Below are 14,877 nucleotides of genomic sequence, written 5' to 3'. Positions count from 1 at the left end.
CCACACATGACATACAAGCCCTTCATGACTGAGTCATCACTCACTCCTCCAGTCCCAGTCCTCCTTGCTCTCCGACAAGCACCTTGCCCTGTGGACGAAGCCAGTTTACTTTTCCTTCCCGACACTCGTCCTCTCTCTCATCTCTTTTCCTTGGTGAGGCTACTCTCTCCACCTGGATTACCCACATCTTTGATCGGCTCACTCCTATTCTTTTTTTAAGGTTCAGATCAGAGATAGTTTTCTTTAGAAAGTCTTTGGAGCTTTTCCTGGGTCTGTACCCCCATCATAGCACACATCTTGCTATGCCCTAGTTGTCTATCTGTGTGTCTCTCCCACTTATCTCAGAGTTCCTTGAGTAGACATCATTGAATAACCAGCATCTGTTGGTTATCAAATCACTGTCAAAGAACTGAGGCTCAGACAAGTGAAATAACTTGCTCAACTTTCCACAGCAAGGAGGCAGCAGAGCTGGGATTTGAATCCAGTTAAGTCTAAATCTGAAGGTCATGCCCTTGCTACTCAAAGTCCTTGGACTGCCAGCATGGCCACTGCTTTGGAGTGTGTTACAAGTTTCAGATTCCCTGGTTCCGCTCCATCAAAGACTGGGTGAATCAAAATCTGCGTCTTTGCAAGATCACCAGGTGACTTGTGTGCTCATTTAAGTTTGAATATCATTGTTCTAGGAGAGTCATTCTCAAGCATCCCGCAAAATGATTGTTTCCAGAGTATTAAATCTGAATTCATTTGTCTTCTCATAGAGTTTGGCTTACATATTCTGTCATTTCTAGTCATATAGTAGGTGCTCAAATATTTGTGGAACGAATCAGCAGGTGTACACCAAGCAGAGAAAGACTAGTCTAGAGAAAGGGAATAGTGTGAGTAAAAATAGGCCAGTGTGGAGGAGGATGTTATGTGTGCGAAGATGAAAGCAGCCAGTGCGTCTGGGCAAGAAGGCATATGAGGCCGAGTCTGGACAGGTAAGACTGGAAAGGTGGCCTGGAGTCAGTTCCTGAGGGACCTGGAAGGCTGTGTCTGGGGGCTTGGACTCCATCCTGAGCGGCAGGGGGATTTTGGAGCAAGGAGGTGAGGAATACGGGCTTGCCTGTTATAAAGAACATTCTGGTAGCTGACACAGAACATAGAAGAGTGGGGCGGGGCCGCTGGAGTCTGGTAGACCAGTTACCCCGCTGTTGCCGTGGTCCATGAAACGGTGATGATGATCTAATCCAAAGTAAGGTATTGGTGGTGAGAGCGGAGGGTGGGGGGACATTTGAATCTACAGCTCTGTGCACGGAGTACAAGTATATTCCTGGAAGCAGCTTTGAGACAGCAAGACCAGATGTTCCTTTGCAGGCTATGGCAGAGGCGCTGTCGGGTGGGCTCTGCTGGGAGGCATGAGATATGAATTGGTACCCCTCGGAAACACCATTCGAGGAGTCCAACTGTGCAGGTTAACGTGCAGCTAACTTTATGGGGGACAAACAGCAATGTTTAAGTGGTGGGTATTTTCGGGGTTTGCAGATTTGGCAACTCTCTGGATGTTTTCCTTGGCCTTGGTGCCCATTAGGAAAATGTAAGTCTTATAAAAGCGATGCTGTTGCTCAGAACATTTTTCATTAGAGTCAGTTTGTTTCCAAATTGACTGTAAATTATATTGCGTTTTGTCTGAAAGAACTTTCTGAATTAAAGTAGGGAGCGGAGTATGCAATACTCTGTGAAACAGAAGTTCAATTACCTGCAGTTACGAGCCTGTTCTTCTCCACGTGTGCAAAAATGACATCTCGTATGTGAAGGATTTTAGGGCTGGAAGCTGCTTTACAGATTACTCAGTTCAGCATTCCCAAAATAGAGATGGAAGCACAGAGAGGGAAAGAAAATTGCCTGAGGTCACATAGCAAGTTAATGGCAAAGGTGGAACTGGTTTACGTATCCTGATGTAGCTTTTTGGTGAGATTAAAGAAAAAGCAAATACGTTTCTGAATTTTCATTTCACAGAATATTCAGTAGTTCTTTCTCTACAGGCTAACATTAGAAATCACTTTACATCAAACAGATTTCAGAACAGATCTAGAGAGAAAATATGTCTGAAGATGTCAAGTCCCAGTTCATGGCACTGAAAATTCTAGAAAGAGCAGCAGGGCTACCGTGTGCTGTTATTTTTCAATGTTGTTCAAATGAGCAGCCTACCACAGTCCTGCTTTTTCATCAAATCTGATTTCATGAAGACTGTTTTGTTAGGCCTTGGATTACCTGCCACAGGTGAGCATTTGGATGAACACCTAAGGCCAGACCTGATGCTTCAGTCTTTCTCCCACCACAGACACTCCATGGTCAAGTTCTGCTGGTTTCAGCTCCTAGACATCTCTGGGATATATCTTCTCTGCTCCATGTCCCCTGATCCAGGCCCAAGTTCATCACCCTCATTGGGACCATTGTTAATAGCCACCTAGTCAATCCACTTCCCTCCCTTCCTGACAAAACCTACAGTCCAGTCCCCAGAGAGCAGACAGATTTCATTTTTTAAAACTCAGACCTAATCACATTGACCTGTCACCCCAGCCAACATCCTCAATGTGGCCTGGGCCTGCCGTCGTCTGGCCCATCCCAGTGTCTGGCATCCTCGCCCTCCAGTCTCCATCCCATTGTCTGTTCCAGCCCACAGGTTTCCCTTCAGTTCTTCCTATTTGCCAGGTTCCTTCCTGCTACAGAGCTTTTGCAGATACTGGCTGCAATGCCCCAGCCCTCCAACCTCCCTTCGGATATTTAATGGCAACTCATTCTTCAAACCTCAAAAATTATTTTCTTCCTCATGTAAATCCTTTACTGATCCTCAGATAAGATCACTTTCCCATATTATTTCCTGGCACAGTACCCTGGGTTCATTCTGTCAGTAGATGAGGTTGGGGGAGTATCTCACTCAGAGCATCAGTGGTGGGATGGATGGTGGGGAATCTAGAAGGGTCAAGGTCTTAACTTAAACCTGATGGTTTTAGTGTCTGAGATTCAGGTCACTGAGTACCAGTGCTCTCTACCCCTGGGCAGAACCTTTTCAGATCCCTATGCTGGCTTTTCAAGATGCTCCTGTTACATTCCCAGCAGAGCTGGCGTTTGCTGCCTCCAAGTCTGGGAGGGTTAGAGCTTTTATCCCAACAGCTAGAGTAGGAAGTGGGGAAGGAGGAGGTCGAAGTGGACAATCCCTAATTTCATTCACCTTTCTGTGATTTCACCAATCCTCAATGCAGAAAAGAAAGCGGCCTCCTGGAGTCCTTATCATTTGCTCTCCCCGCTTTGACCTCTGAAAACCCCAAAGCCGAGCCGCCCCCCGCTGCCACCACATCCTCTGCACATCACCACACATCAGCAGCACTTGCTCGCCCCTGCTTTCCAGGGAAGGCTGACGAGGACGCATCATAACTCAGTGTCTTCCTTCTGCAGTGGCCAGCGGTCCCTGCTGGGACCTCTGAACGTTTTAGCAGCTGAAAGAGTGAAATGAAATGGTGTAAATGAATGTGCCATTGCAAATGCCCCACTCCTTCAATTTTTGATTTGGGATCCCATTTCACTCAATTCTGCCAAGTCACAGAGTAATTTGCGGTAACACATTCTGGCGATAATTTAGCAGAACCCAAAGGGTATCTGAACGGAGCTGCAGAAACCCCGGCTCTGAAGCATCCCCACAGGGAACTCTGTTCAATACAACAACTGTTTATTTACTGATTACCCCTTGGGAAGGTAGACCCGACCATACCTCTGCTCTGTCCCTTGTAGATTGGCCTGCTGGACCCTCCTTAATCCCATGTCTCCGTTGCCTCAGGCCCCCAAGTTCTTCCCTGCTTCCCTCTGACATCGTCAGAGTAATGGTGACAGGGGTTAGCATTTATCGAGAGCTTAGACAGAGCAGGTAATGTGTTTATATGCTTCATCTCATTTAATGCAACAACCCTGCAATAGGTAGCTGTTATTACTTTTACTTTCTAGATGAGGAAACTGAAGTTCTGAGAGGTTAATTGCCTTCCTGGAGGTTAGCTCTGGTGCTGGAGCTGGGATTTAACCCCACATGTGTCAGAATTCCTGAGGTTACAGGAAGAGTGGTTGAGATAAGTCATATAGCAAGCATGCCCTACGGAGAAGGGGTTTTCTGATGAAGTGAAGGGACCCCTTTCATGGGGGGGTGAACAAGGCTGTACCACCTTATGCCAGAGGTACCAGGTAGCTGGGTGCCACAGAAGCTAGGGTTCCTTCTAACCACTAAATTCTGTGATTCTGTTACGGGCTGAGGTTCTATTATCAAGGTCTCAAAGTATCTAGATGCAATCGTACCATCATGTGGAAATTGATTTTTTGCGTCTTATACATCATCTCCATCATGATGAGATTACAGTACTGCTCTAGCTGCTGATGTTGTTACTGGGCACTGATAATTGAGTTTGTGATGGGAGCTGAGGGAATGGGATGTTGGATTTTAAATCTATAGGGATTTCCTTAAGAATCCTACTAGCCGTGAGTGTGTTCCCAAGTTTGAGCTCCATTTTCTCTCTCTTTTTTTTTTTTTAGCATGACAGTTTGAACATCAGCTTGAAAGTCAGAAATTGATGAAACTAGTTTAGATCCTGACTCTGCCACTTACCCGCTGCATGAACTTGGACAAGTCATTTCATTTCTTTGAGCCTGTCTCCTTACCTATAAAATGAAGTTTGCAATGCTTATCCCATGGGTTGCTGTGCGGTTAAAATGCTATAATGCAGGTAGAGCATTTAGCACAGTGCTTGTCACACAGTTCAACCCCTATGAGATGGTACCTATTGTCATTACTGTGCTCTACTTAGTGGCAGTTACTGTGCGACACTCTTTTTATTACTATTCTTGGAGCTCACAGTGACATAAATATTATCTTCACTTAAAGACATGATCCACAGGCTCAGAGAGGTGAAGTCACTAACCCAGGGTCACTCAGCTCTAAGAGTGCCCTTTAATCTCCATTTCCTCAGGTTCAGCTCTCTTGCTGTGCTCTACAGAGGGTGCCTTCCAGGGTGACGCTGCCCACTGGAGGCTGGTGATCTCCCACACGTGCCACACCCCGAGGCGGTGCCCACCAAATGCTTTTTGACTAAATGGACAGGGACCAGGACCTTGTCATCTCCGTCTTTCTTTTCTCTGTAGCAGATCGTTCCTTCCTCTTCTCTGGGCCCCAGTCTCCCTACATGTAACACAGGAGGGTTTGGCCCAAATAGATTCTATAATCCCTTTCTTGTTGTTAACTGGTTCTTGAATAGCACTAAGCATGTAGTAGGTGCCCTATGACTTTTCATAGTAAGTCTGGGCCTAGAGCGAGGCAGATAAGGCACCTAGGTCATAAAATTGAAGGAGGCACAGACTCTGAGAGAGTGCGAGCCTACTTACCTCTTATGCCCTTAGCCTCTCTCCTCTCACTGCAGTCTCACTTCTGCTTCATAAGGTGGGTGAAAGTATTAATGACTCAGTGGCCCAAACAAACTTATTTCCTCTTTTTGAATACCAATGATATGTACGGTGATATTTTTAATAAGAATTGGCTGGTACTTTGAATAGTTCTGCTCCAAAAGACATTCTTGAAAAAGGCTATTATTATCTAGTTATATATTTTAGGCTTCTGGGGAAAACAGCAAGGGTATGGGGTTATAAGAAATAGAACGGGGCTTCCCTGGTGGCGCAGTGGTTGAGAGTCCCCCTGCCGATGCAGGGGACGTGGGTTCGTGTCCCGGTCCGGGAAGATCCCACATGCCGCGGAGCGGCTGGGCCCGTGAGCCATGGCCGCTGAGCCTGCGCATCTGGAGCCTGTGCTCTGCAACGGGAGAGGCCACAGCAGTGAGAGGCCCGTGTACCGAAAAAAGAAAAAAGAAAAAAGAGATAGAAGGGATGTAAAGGGAAAAGATGAAATTACTGTAACAACCATTAGACTAGCCAAGGAAATAATTTCCAATGATACAGTCATTATTTGTACAAGTGTCCCCCCTAAAAAAGCAGACCAACAGAATTTTCACACTTAACTTCTTTGGTTTAATTGTTTATTTGTTTCGAAATGAAAGCTAATTAAAAGATTATTTTCATATGCTTTAATCACACTATAGCTAACTGTTGGAAAATTTGCAATTAACTGATGCAACAGTTGACATAAGAATGCATTTTTTAAAAATAACATCACTATTTGAATACACAGAGTGAAGCAATTAGTCCTTCGTTAGTTCTGAGTTATTTCAAGTGCTTTGAAATACTTGTGTGTTTAATGTTTAATCATCGAGGAAATATATCTGGCAATGCTTCTAGCCTCAGCATCATGAATTAAATATCATCCCTTGGGAGTGGGGAGAATTCAGGAAGAAAAATGGCAGCCTCCCCAGGCCCGCTGATGGGTAAATGCCTTCTTTGTCCGGGCACTGGCACAGTGAAGGCTCTTAACGTGTCAGTGCTTCTCCCGTGCTCCTCACTCCCCAAGCAGGCTGCAGTTGGTTGCCTTGGAGGGGGGCTGACTGAGTCCAGAGCGCCCTACCAGAGTGGGGGTGTTAGACGGGATGTCAGTAGCCACAGGGGCAGGTGAGGGAGGGGCTACAGGTTGGCAGGTTGAATGAGGTACCTAGAATGTGGTGTACCAGCACTCTGGGTAGAAGGGTGTCACTGGAGCCTTAGGTGGTGGCATGGAGGATGGATGGGGACGTTTCAAACAACAACAGAGCTTGCTAAGGGGATGCTACCTGGCAAGAAAGCTTCAGAGATATACAGACATCAAGAGGCTCGTTGGCAGACAATGACTGTGGCTTTGGTGTGTAGGTTAGAATCAAAGGGATCTGTCCAAATTGGCAGTGAGAGTCCTTCCCAGGAATATCCTCATGGCCATCAGACACAACACACATCGGAGCCATAGGTCACACTTCCCCTGGATCAGTAGAAAATACAGCAAAAGGCTGAAAGTTTTCATCTCTTGGAGACATGGCCATAGACAATAAATAAGCATTCATAGCTAGGCTTCATGCTGAGTTCTATACGTACATTTTCATATTTAATTCTCATAGTAGCCCAGTGAAGTAGGCATGTATATGATCCCTACTCTATAAGTAGGGAAACTGAGGTACAGAGAGGTTAAGTGACATACTAGACTGGAGCTGTTCCTTATGCCTGCCTTATTAGCTTGTAGGGGAAATAAAATATGGTATTCCCTATTGTATAGAGCACAGTGTGGCTTATAGAGGTTAGAATACCTGCCCAAGGACACACACACTTGGTAAATAGGTGAACCAGTGTTTCAAGTCAAGTCTTTGTGACCCCGAATTCACTCAGGGCTCAGCGTGGGGGGGGGTTCTGCTAATGTGTCATGGGCGTGCAAAGACAACAGCTCTCTTGGTGCACCATTCTCTCCCAGGAGGCTCACTGTGTCATCAATCAGGATAGCAGAACGGAAGCAAATGTAGCTTCCTTGGGCCCTCAGATTATGCCCTCTCTTCTCAGCAAAACGAATAAGGATTCTTCAGTGTAGGAATTAAAAATATCGGAAGCCCGAGACTGGGCCAGTGACAGTCAAACACATTGCAGGCTTCACACCTGCAGATATATTTCCAGGTTGGAGATGATCTTAGGGAGTGCAGGGGAGGCGGGAGCTGAGAGTGACCACGCCCATCCCCGTTTCTAAAACTCGTGCTCACAGTGAGCATTAGAATGACACTTCGGGGCCCCTGTCTGCCTGTCTGTTGTGCCATAAACAGAGGGTGGAACTCCTCTCTGCCAGGCCCTCTCTATGCCAGCTACAAGTCTGTCCTGTAAAGTGGGGTCCCCCTGTCCATAGGGAGGGTGGAGTGTAGTGGGAGAGACTAACAGAGGAGCCTGCAAGTTCAGAGTTGTGAGTGAACACAGAGCTATGACTCAGCCTGAAGAAACCGGGTTTGGGGGCAGCTGGCCACGCTGGGGGCCAGAGGAGTGGGAACACACTCGTGGTCTTGAATTTCCATGGGGCGAACAGGGAGGGGAGATTACAGGCTTAGGAGCCACGTGTGCCAGGGCTGGGATGGGAAATGGCTGGGTGGATTTGGGGACTGGAAGATGCTTTAGCATAATGGGGGTGTAGGAAGCAGGCACTGGGCTGGTGAATTAGGATCGAGAAGGCCTTGGAGTTCTATCCATCCGAGGGAGCCTGGGTGTCCTCCTATAGCCAGCAGGCTGGGAGCTCACAGAGATTTGTCATCAGGGAATAGGGAAATCCATGTATTTCACAGGAGATCAGAATTAGAACGTGTTTGAGGTGGTGGTGAAAGCCCAACCAAATGAACTGGGTTGCTTCCTTTTTCTTTGCAGGGCCACTGATTTTTATTTATTTCTGTGTTTATACACTCTTCCTCTGTTTCCACAAAGGAGGGAGGGTACACATATTCTGCAGTATCCCACAAAACTAAAGGCAATCCAAAATGATAAAATAAGTAACTGAGGGAGTGGGGCAGAGTTTAGAGTCTCGAAGAGCAGTTTCGGAAGCGGGCTCCAGAGCTGGCACTGAGGTTCCCAGAGGCCGAGGCAGAGCCAGGTTCCATCACGGTCACATGACACAGTCAAACCGCATCCACTCTTCCTGATACAGGAGAGGAAATGGTCTCATGGATTCGCCAAAAGGAGTCTTTCAAGAGACATTTCAGGAATTTCAAAAAGCTGTCCTTTTAAAGTTTTTCAATTAATTAAATAACTAAATAATTTGTTTTTAATTTAAGTTATACTTGACATACAACATTATATTAGTTTCAGGTGTACAACATAGTGAATTGATATTTTTTTGCTTTCACTAAATTTATTTATTTATTTTTTAAATTGAAGTATAGTTGATTTACAATATTGTGTTAGTTTCAGGTGTACGGCGAAGTGATTCAGTTACTATATATATATATATCTTTTTTCAGATTATTTTCCATTATAGGTTATTACAAGATATTGAATATAGTCCCTCTGTTATACGGTAAATCCTGGTTGCTTGTCTATTTTACGTGCAGTAGTCTGTATCTGATAATCCCATACTCCTAATTTATCCCTGCCCTCTCTCCCATTCCCCTTTGGTAACCATAAGTTTAGTTTCTATGTCTGAGTCTATTTCTGTTTTGCATATAGATTCATTTGCATTATTTCTTAGGTGAATCGATATTTTTGTACATGATGAAATAATTGCCACGGTCACCATCTGTCACCATACAAGGTTGTTACAGTATCATTGACTCCATTCCCGGTGTGTGCATTACACCCCCGTGACTGATTTATTTGATAGCTGGGAGTTTGTACCGCATAATCCCCTTCACTGATTTTGCCCCTTGCCACACACCCCTTTCCCTCTGGCAGCCACCGGCTTGTTCTCTGTATCTATGAGTCGTTTGTTTTGTTCTTTCAGGTTCCACGTAGGCTTGAAATCATATGGCATTTGTCTTTCTCTGACTTATTTTACTTAGCATAAGACCCTCAGGGTCCGTCTGTGTTGTTGCACATGGTGAGATTTCTTGGGCTCCTACAAGGTGGGCTGATGGGATTCCACTGAAACTCAATTTAGCGCCAGAAATTCTAAGGGCAGCAGAGCAAAGGAACGTGACCCAAGCTTGCAGATCTCTCTCCATCTGGCTTGATCGCAGCCTGAAATCTAGGCTAATGGGATGGCTTTTATTCTTTTAAGACATCAGCATCCATTTTTAAAAAGGTAATTGATTTCCTGTGTGCAACCCCAGGATCCCGTGTGTAACAGGGAAGACCTGTGTTCTCTTGATTGGAGAAGAGGCAGGGGATTGGCTTCTAGGGAGTCTCAGGGACACGCCCAGGAATCCCAGGCCTCTGGGGAAGATAATCTGGAAAACTGCGGATCTAAAGGAATGGCAGACAGCATGCCCTTCAGGTGATACTCTATAAATATTATTCCTCACGGATGGGGTTTGACGAGTTTGGAGGGTAACGTGCTCCGGTGGAGACTGATACTCCGTGCTGCTGATTGCAGGTGATTTCACAGACACTGATAGGCAGTCAAGGGCCGAAAGCTCCAGGCTCACTTGGCCTCCAGTCCCAGGTCTCAGAGGATCCAGCCTTAGAGAATTCAGGCTCCCGAGTGTGGGCTCCGGGGCCATATCACCCCCACCTCGGCCCTGACGGGAAGCAGGGTCACACTGACAGAGTCCCTCAGGACTGGGTCGCTCTGGATCTTTTAAATTGTTTCTTGACGTGCCTTTTAAGCTGTCACGCTGAAATGTGATTCCCATCTCTGTTTATCTAATGTCACCGGGGGAGGCACATGGAGAATTGTTATGACTAGACATCAACCGGCAAACACTCTCCCTCCCCTCAGCTGGTTCTCTCCACCTTCCGAAATGTCTCCGGAGCTGCTGAGCAACTGGCAAGGTCTTTGGCAGCAACAAAAATAAAGGACCGATCTTGGGGAAAGGAGAATCCTCCATGGTGCTTGCTGGACCTGGAGGTTCCATCACACTTACCAGGCACCTACTCCGTGCCCAGCACCGAGATGGCTGAGGGCGGTGACCATGGGAAGGAAGGGGCTCATACATTCTTAGGGGCTCAGGGTCAGGGGGTGCGGCCAGCACACCCACACATATACTTTTCTGATGGGAAAGAGAGCCCAGAGAGGGTGATGCGTGGGAGAACACTGCGCTGGGGAGATCCAGTCTCTCCTTCTCCACCCTGCTGTCTGCCCCAGAAGCTGTACTGCATGAATGACATCAGTGGGGTCTTCCGCATGCTGCTTCCAACTGGGTCCAGCCAGTGGGGAGCTCTGAAAAGAGTTAGGTGGGAGGTCAGAGAGTGCCTTCCTCGCTGTCACCATTATCTATAACCATTGCTAAGTGGTGGGTGCAAACCAGCCCCAAATACCTTGGACTCACAGTTACAAAGCAGTGCTGTTTTTCAGTACATTTCGTGCCTTGACTAAGGGTCAGTATTGTCCAGGTGTTTTTGCAAAATAGCTCAGGCCAGTTCTGTGTTTCTGGAATTAACTTGCACAGCCAAGAGTGAGGTCAGAGTGTTTATCCCCTAACTTCTCCCTGCCAGGTGTCCTCTGGGCTTGGCTGGGTCCATGACTGAAGATCGTTGCTTCTCCCAAGGAAGCTGATTGTCTTCTATTCTCTCTCTCTCTGGTTTCTGGTAACTACCTGCCCCGTCCCTCAGCCTTTCCGTCCTAGGTGTGATACAGCTCTGCTGCTCTGAAGCCTCAGGTTATTGCTTAGTGCTTTTAGTCCCCTCTCACCTTACCTTTGTACACAGCCCCTTCAAAAAGAATCCCCCTGGAATCACCCTGTTTTCAGGACACAGTCTCTCTCTTATTGGAACCTGGACTGATTCAAGGAGGGATGGATTAATTGCAGAAACAGAAAAGTGGCTCTCAAGAGTCGGGTCTTAAAGGAAAGCGGGATATGAATAGGGGAAGAGTAGGGTCACTGCTCAGTAGTGTGTCAGCATTTGTCCCTGGAGCTTAACCTACGGAGTCCCACTTAACGTTCCCAATAGCCTCCTAGGCAGGAGTGCCCTGGACGAGGACAGCCAGGCTTGGGGAGGCCATCTGAGAGCACGCTCTCGTGCCTGGCTGAGATAGGACTCTAATTCTGCTCAGCCCACCTCCAAGGTCTCTGAACCCTCCATTACCCTATGTTGCCCTCCCCATCAAAGACCTGAGTCAAAGCCCAAACAACAGGTGTGGCCTGGATGGGGCAGGAAGGCCTGACGAACAAACGGAGATGCTTTAGAGGCCCCTTGGGAAGATAAGAGGTGACCTTGGCAAGTGCTGTATCTTAGAAGCCCAGGTCGTAGTAGGTGAGAGGTAGTACAGCGATGTGGGGCCCCAGTAAAGTTTCTGAGTTAAGAAGTCATTCAACGTTTCTTAGCCTCAAGTTCCTCAGTTATCAGTGAGGGATAATGATAGCCTCTGCTTCAGAGGGTTGTGGGAAGAATTAACTAAGATGAAGCACATACAGCCTCGGACCCAGTCTCGGACCCGTAGCTGGCATCCGACAAATATTGGTTATTATTGTTGCTGACGAGCGAGAAGTAGCAGGTGTGGTTGGTGAGGCAGCTGAGAGGAGGGAGAACGGCAGTACGATTTTATGACATGGAGAGTCTTGGACTGGCACCGAGTGCCAGAACTGGAAGGAAATTTAATTGATCCTTTTGTCTGAACCACCCCCCCCCCCCATCCTCAAATGCATGAACTGGCCAGCATGGAGAGAAAGGCCTATTCCAGGTCACCCAGATTTTGATGGCAGGACCAGGACTTGAACTTGAATCTTCCACTTTTCTGTCTTAGGCTCCTTTCTCCAGAACCTCCCATGGAAAGTCCTCCATTGATTTCCTCACTTCAAGGGTGGTGATGACTCTCAAACTTGTTAATATCATTGTAAGGACTATTGGAGGAAATAATGTCTATAAATCAGGCCAAATTCATTCTCGGAAGAGAAAACCATTGTTGATTCTGCACTGGTTTATTAACATAGCCAGAGTCAGGTAGCTCATAGGAGGTAGAAGGGGGAAGGCGGGATTAATGAAGACACTGCCCCTTCTGACCTCCGAGTTGATAGTCTCTCCTCTCTGTCACACTCCTTCAGCCATTTCGTTACTGACATTAAGAGCTGTGGCTTCAAATAGAGCCACTTGCTTCACACACTCTTCCTTCCTTGCTCCAGGAAACCCTATCTTTGTGGCTTACTCCTATAATGTTGGCTGTTCAAAAATGCCAAGGGACAAGGAAACAGAGCCTGAACTGTTTCATCTGGAAAAACAAAGGCAAACACAGACAAACAAGGGGACAATTAGTTTTTGTTTGGGCTGAAGCCAGCGGGGTATTTGTCATGTAAGTGGAAGTCTGTAGAATTTAATAAGATTATTGTAGGGTGAGGAAGTCCATTTGGAGAGGGGGAAAAAAGCACTGGAGCAAAACATGCCTGTACACATTTTTATAAATACTTAAACAAAAAATCCAACCTAGGAACAACCCATCTGATACTTGAAATAACATCGCCACCACCAATGGTGATGTAATGTTAATGAACAACCATTAACTCTGAACTAAGCCTTATTTTAAGGCTTCTGCATTGGTGATCTCATTTAATCCTTGCAGGGCTACAAAACACATGTTGTTATTTCTGCTTTGGTAGTTGAAGATTCCAGGGCCAAGAGGGGCCGAATAACCTTTGCAAAGCTACCCAGGTAGTAAGTGGTGGAGGTGAAATTTGAGTTTCATTCCAAATCTTCTTCCTCATTTCTTCAACTTTTTATTTCTTCCTCATTTCTGCCTCCTCTGAAATGCCCTGGGAGCACAGGTAGGGTCCATAAACCCAGCTGATATGTAAGGAGTGATGTTGCCAGTGTGGACATCTGAGCAGGGCAAGGGTGTAAGTCAAAGTCTGTGGATTAATCCAGGGTCCAAAATCAAACATATCCGTAAGACAAGACAGGTAAGACTGTGGGATATGCTGGCCCAGTAATTCTAATGGAAATAGGTTTCCTGTTGCCTTAAAAGTTGGAGTTAATGCCTTCTGAAGCCTGGCTTCCCTCCTCTAACATCTGCAGGAGCATATTTTCTGATTCTTTTCTCTGCCCCAGAGGCCCAGCAAGATTTGGCCCTTGATATGGATTTGCTGATCTACTGACCAACTGATTGATTGATTAATTGATACATTTGCAGTTGTCTGGTTTGGGGCTTCCAGCTGTAGCTGGGAATTGATTTTAATCTTCACAGGTTAAAAACAAAAGCTATCAAATCCCTTACAGGAGATGGTGATGAGACACAATCTTATTAAAGAGAAACTGATAATTTATCATCTCCCAACAGCTCCAGGCCCAATTTTTTTGTGCGTGTTTTCTTGCCAGAATCTCAGTGTCTCGTTCAATATCTAATTTATTTGGAGTTGTGTTGAGGGAGGAGTATCTTCTGCATTGGAGCATTGTCTCCAGTTTCCAGAGTAGTTAAACAGCAAAAGGAGAGGACCTGGTGGCCATAAAGGGTTTAGTCCATGGAAGGGGACACAGACCTGTTTTCTCTGAACCTTGCACCATGACAGTTTTCCCCCAAACCTAGCTTCTTAAGGTCCTGTTTTTTTTTTCTGATGAAATATCCTTTGTTTTTATGTTGTCACCTTGATTTTAGAATTTTTCTCTCCCCCTTGCTAAGTACTAAAATATTGTTTAGCAGTGTTTTGAAGTCTGATGCGTTTCACAAGCTAATTAACCTTTCTAACAGCACACATCAGTTGGACCCTCTGGCCAGTGGAATCAGTCACCTCATCTGGTTTGGTCAGGAGGTGGCCTCCTTCAGCATCCATCACAGGAGAGCTGGGTCTTCAGGACAGAGGCTACTGGGCACGCAGCTGGGCGCACGGGATTGGATGGGCCCATCCTACGCCTTATCACTGGGTCACAGTGACTGGTTCTGTGCGAGAGGGGGTGGGGTCGTGGGGTTCAAGCGTGGCCTATCAGAATCATCCTTGGGTGCGGCAGGTGGGCTCTGAGAGAGGTTTTATTTCTAGCAGATTTGCTGACCTGGGAGGGTATGAGCAAGGCTGCTGCTGTCCGCCTTTCCAGTTACAAGGGCAGAGTGTGCTTAGGAGCTAAGAAGGAGAAGGCAGAATTCATAGATGGAAAGAGAGCTGTGATTGCAACTAGATTCCTTAGCTCTCCGTTTATGAGGCTCCGTGAATTCTTTCTGCACTCTAAGCTACTTTAAGCTGTGCTTCTGCCACATACAGTCAAGAGACCGAACCAGTGTAGGTGGGTTTATTTCCTCCATTTTACAAAGAGCTAAACTGAGGCTCGGAGAGGCTATGAGGCTCACACAGTGGTCATTGGCAGAGCAGGTCGGCCTGTCTCAGAAGCTGCTGGAGTAACTGTGACCCAGTG

The 14,877-nt window shown here is 46.5% G+C and overlaps 1 long non-coding RNA gene across 2 annotated transcripts in view; it reads left to right on the top strand.

Annotated features, from left to right (window-relative positions):
• LOC136793009 (uncharacterized) overlaps positions 1-14,877 on the top strand; it is a 248,421-nt gene that overhangs the window by 88,309 nt on the left and 145,235 nt on the right. The window contains exon 1 of one of the 2 annotated variants that reach the window (XR_010837693.1): positions 901-977. The exons of the other annotated variant lie outside the window; for it this stretch is intronic. This is a non-coding gene — a long non-coding RNA (uncharacterized lncRNA). Of the gene's footprint in view, positions 1-900; positions 978-14,877 lie in introns of those variants that run through there. 2 annotated transcript variants of the gene reach the window in all.

Source organism: Kogia breviceps, chromosome 18 (assembly GCF_026419965.1).
Source record: "Kogia breviceps isolate mKogBre1 chromosome 18, mKogBre1 haplotype 1, whole genome shotgun sequence".
In the NCBI taxonomy this organism is placed as follows: domain Eukaryota; kingdom Metazoa; phylum Chordata; class Mammalia; order Artiodactyla; family Physeteridae; genus Kogia; species Kogia breviceps.
The sequence above is the reverse complement of the archived record's forward strand: the minus strand, read 5'-3'. Positions and strand labels throughout refer to the sequence as shown.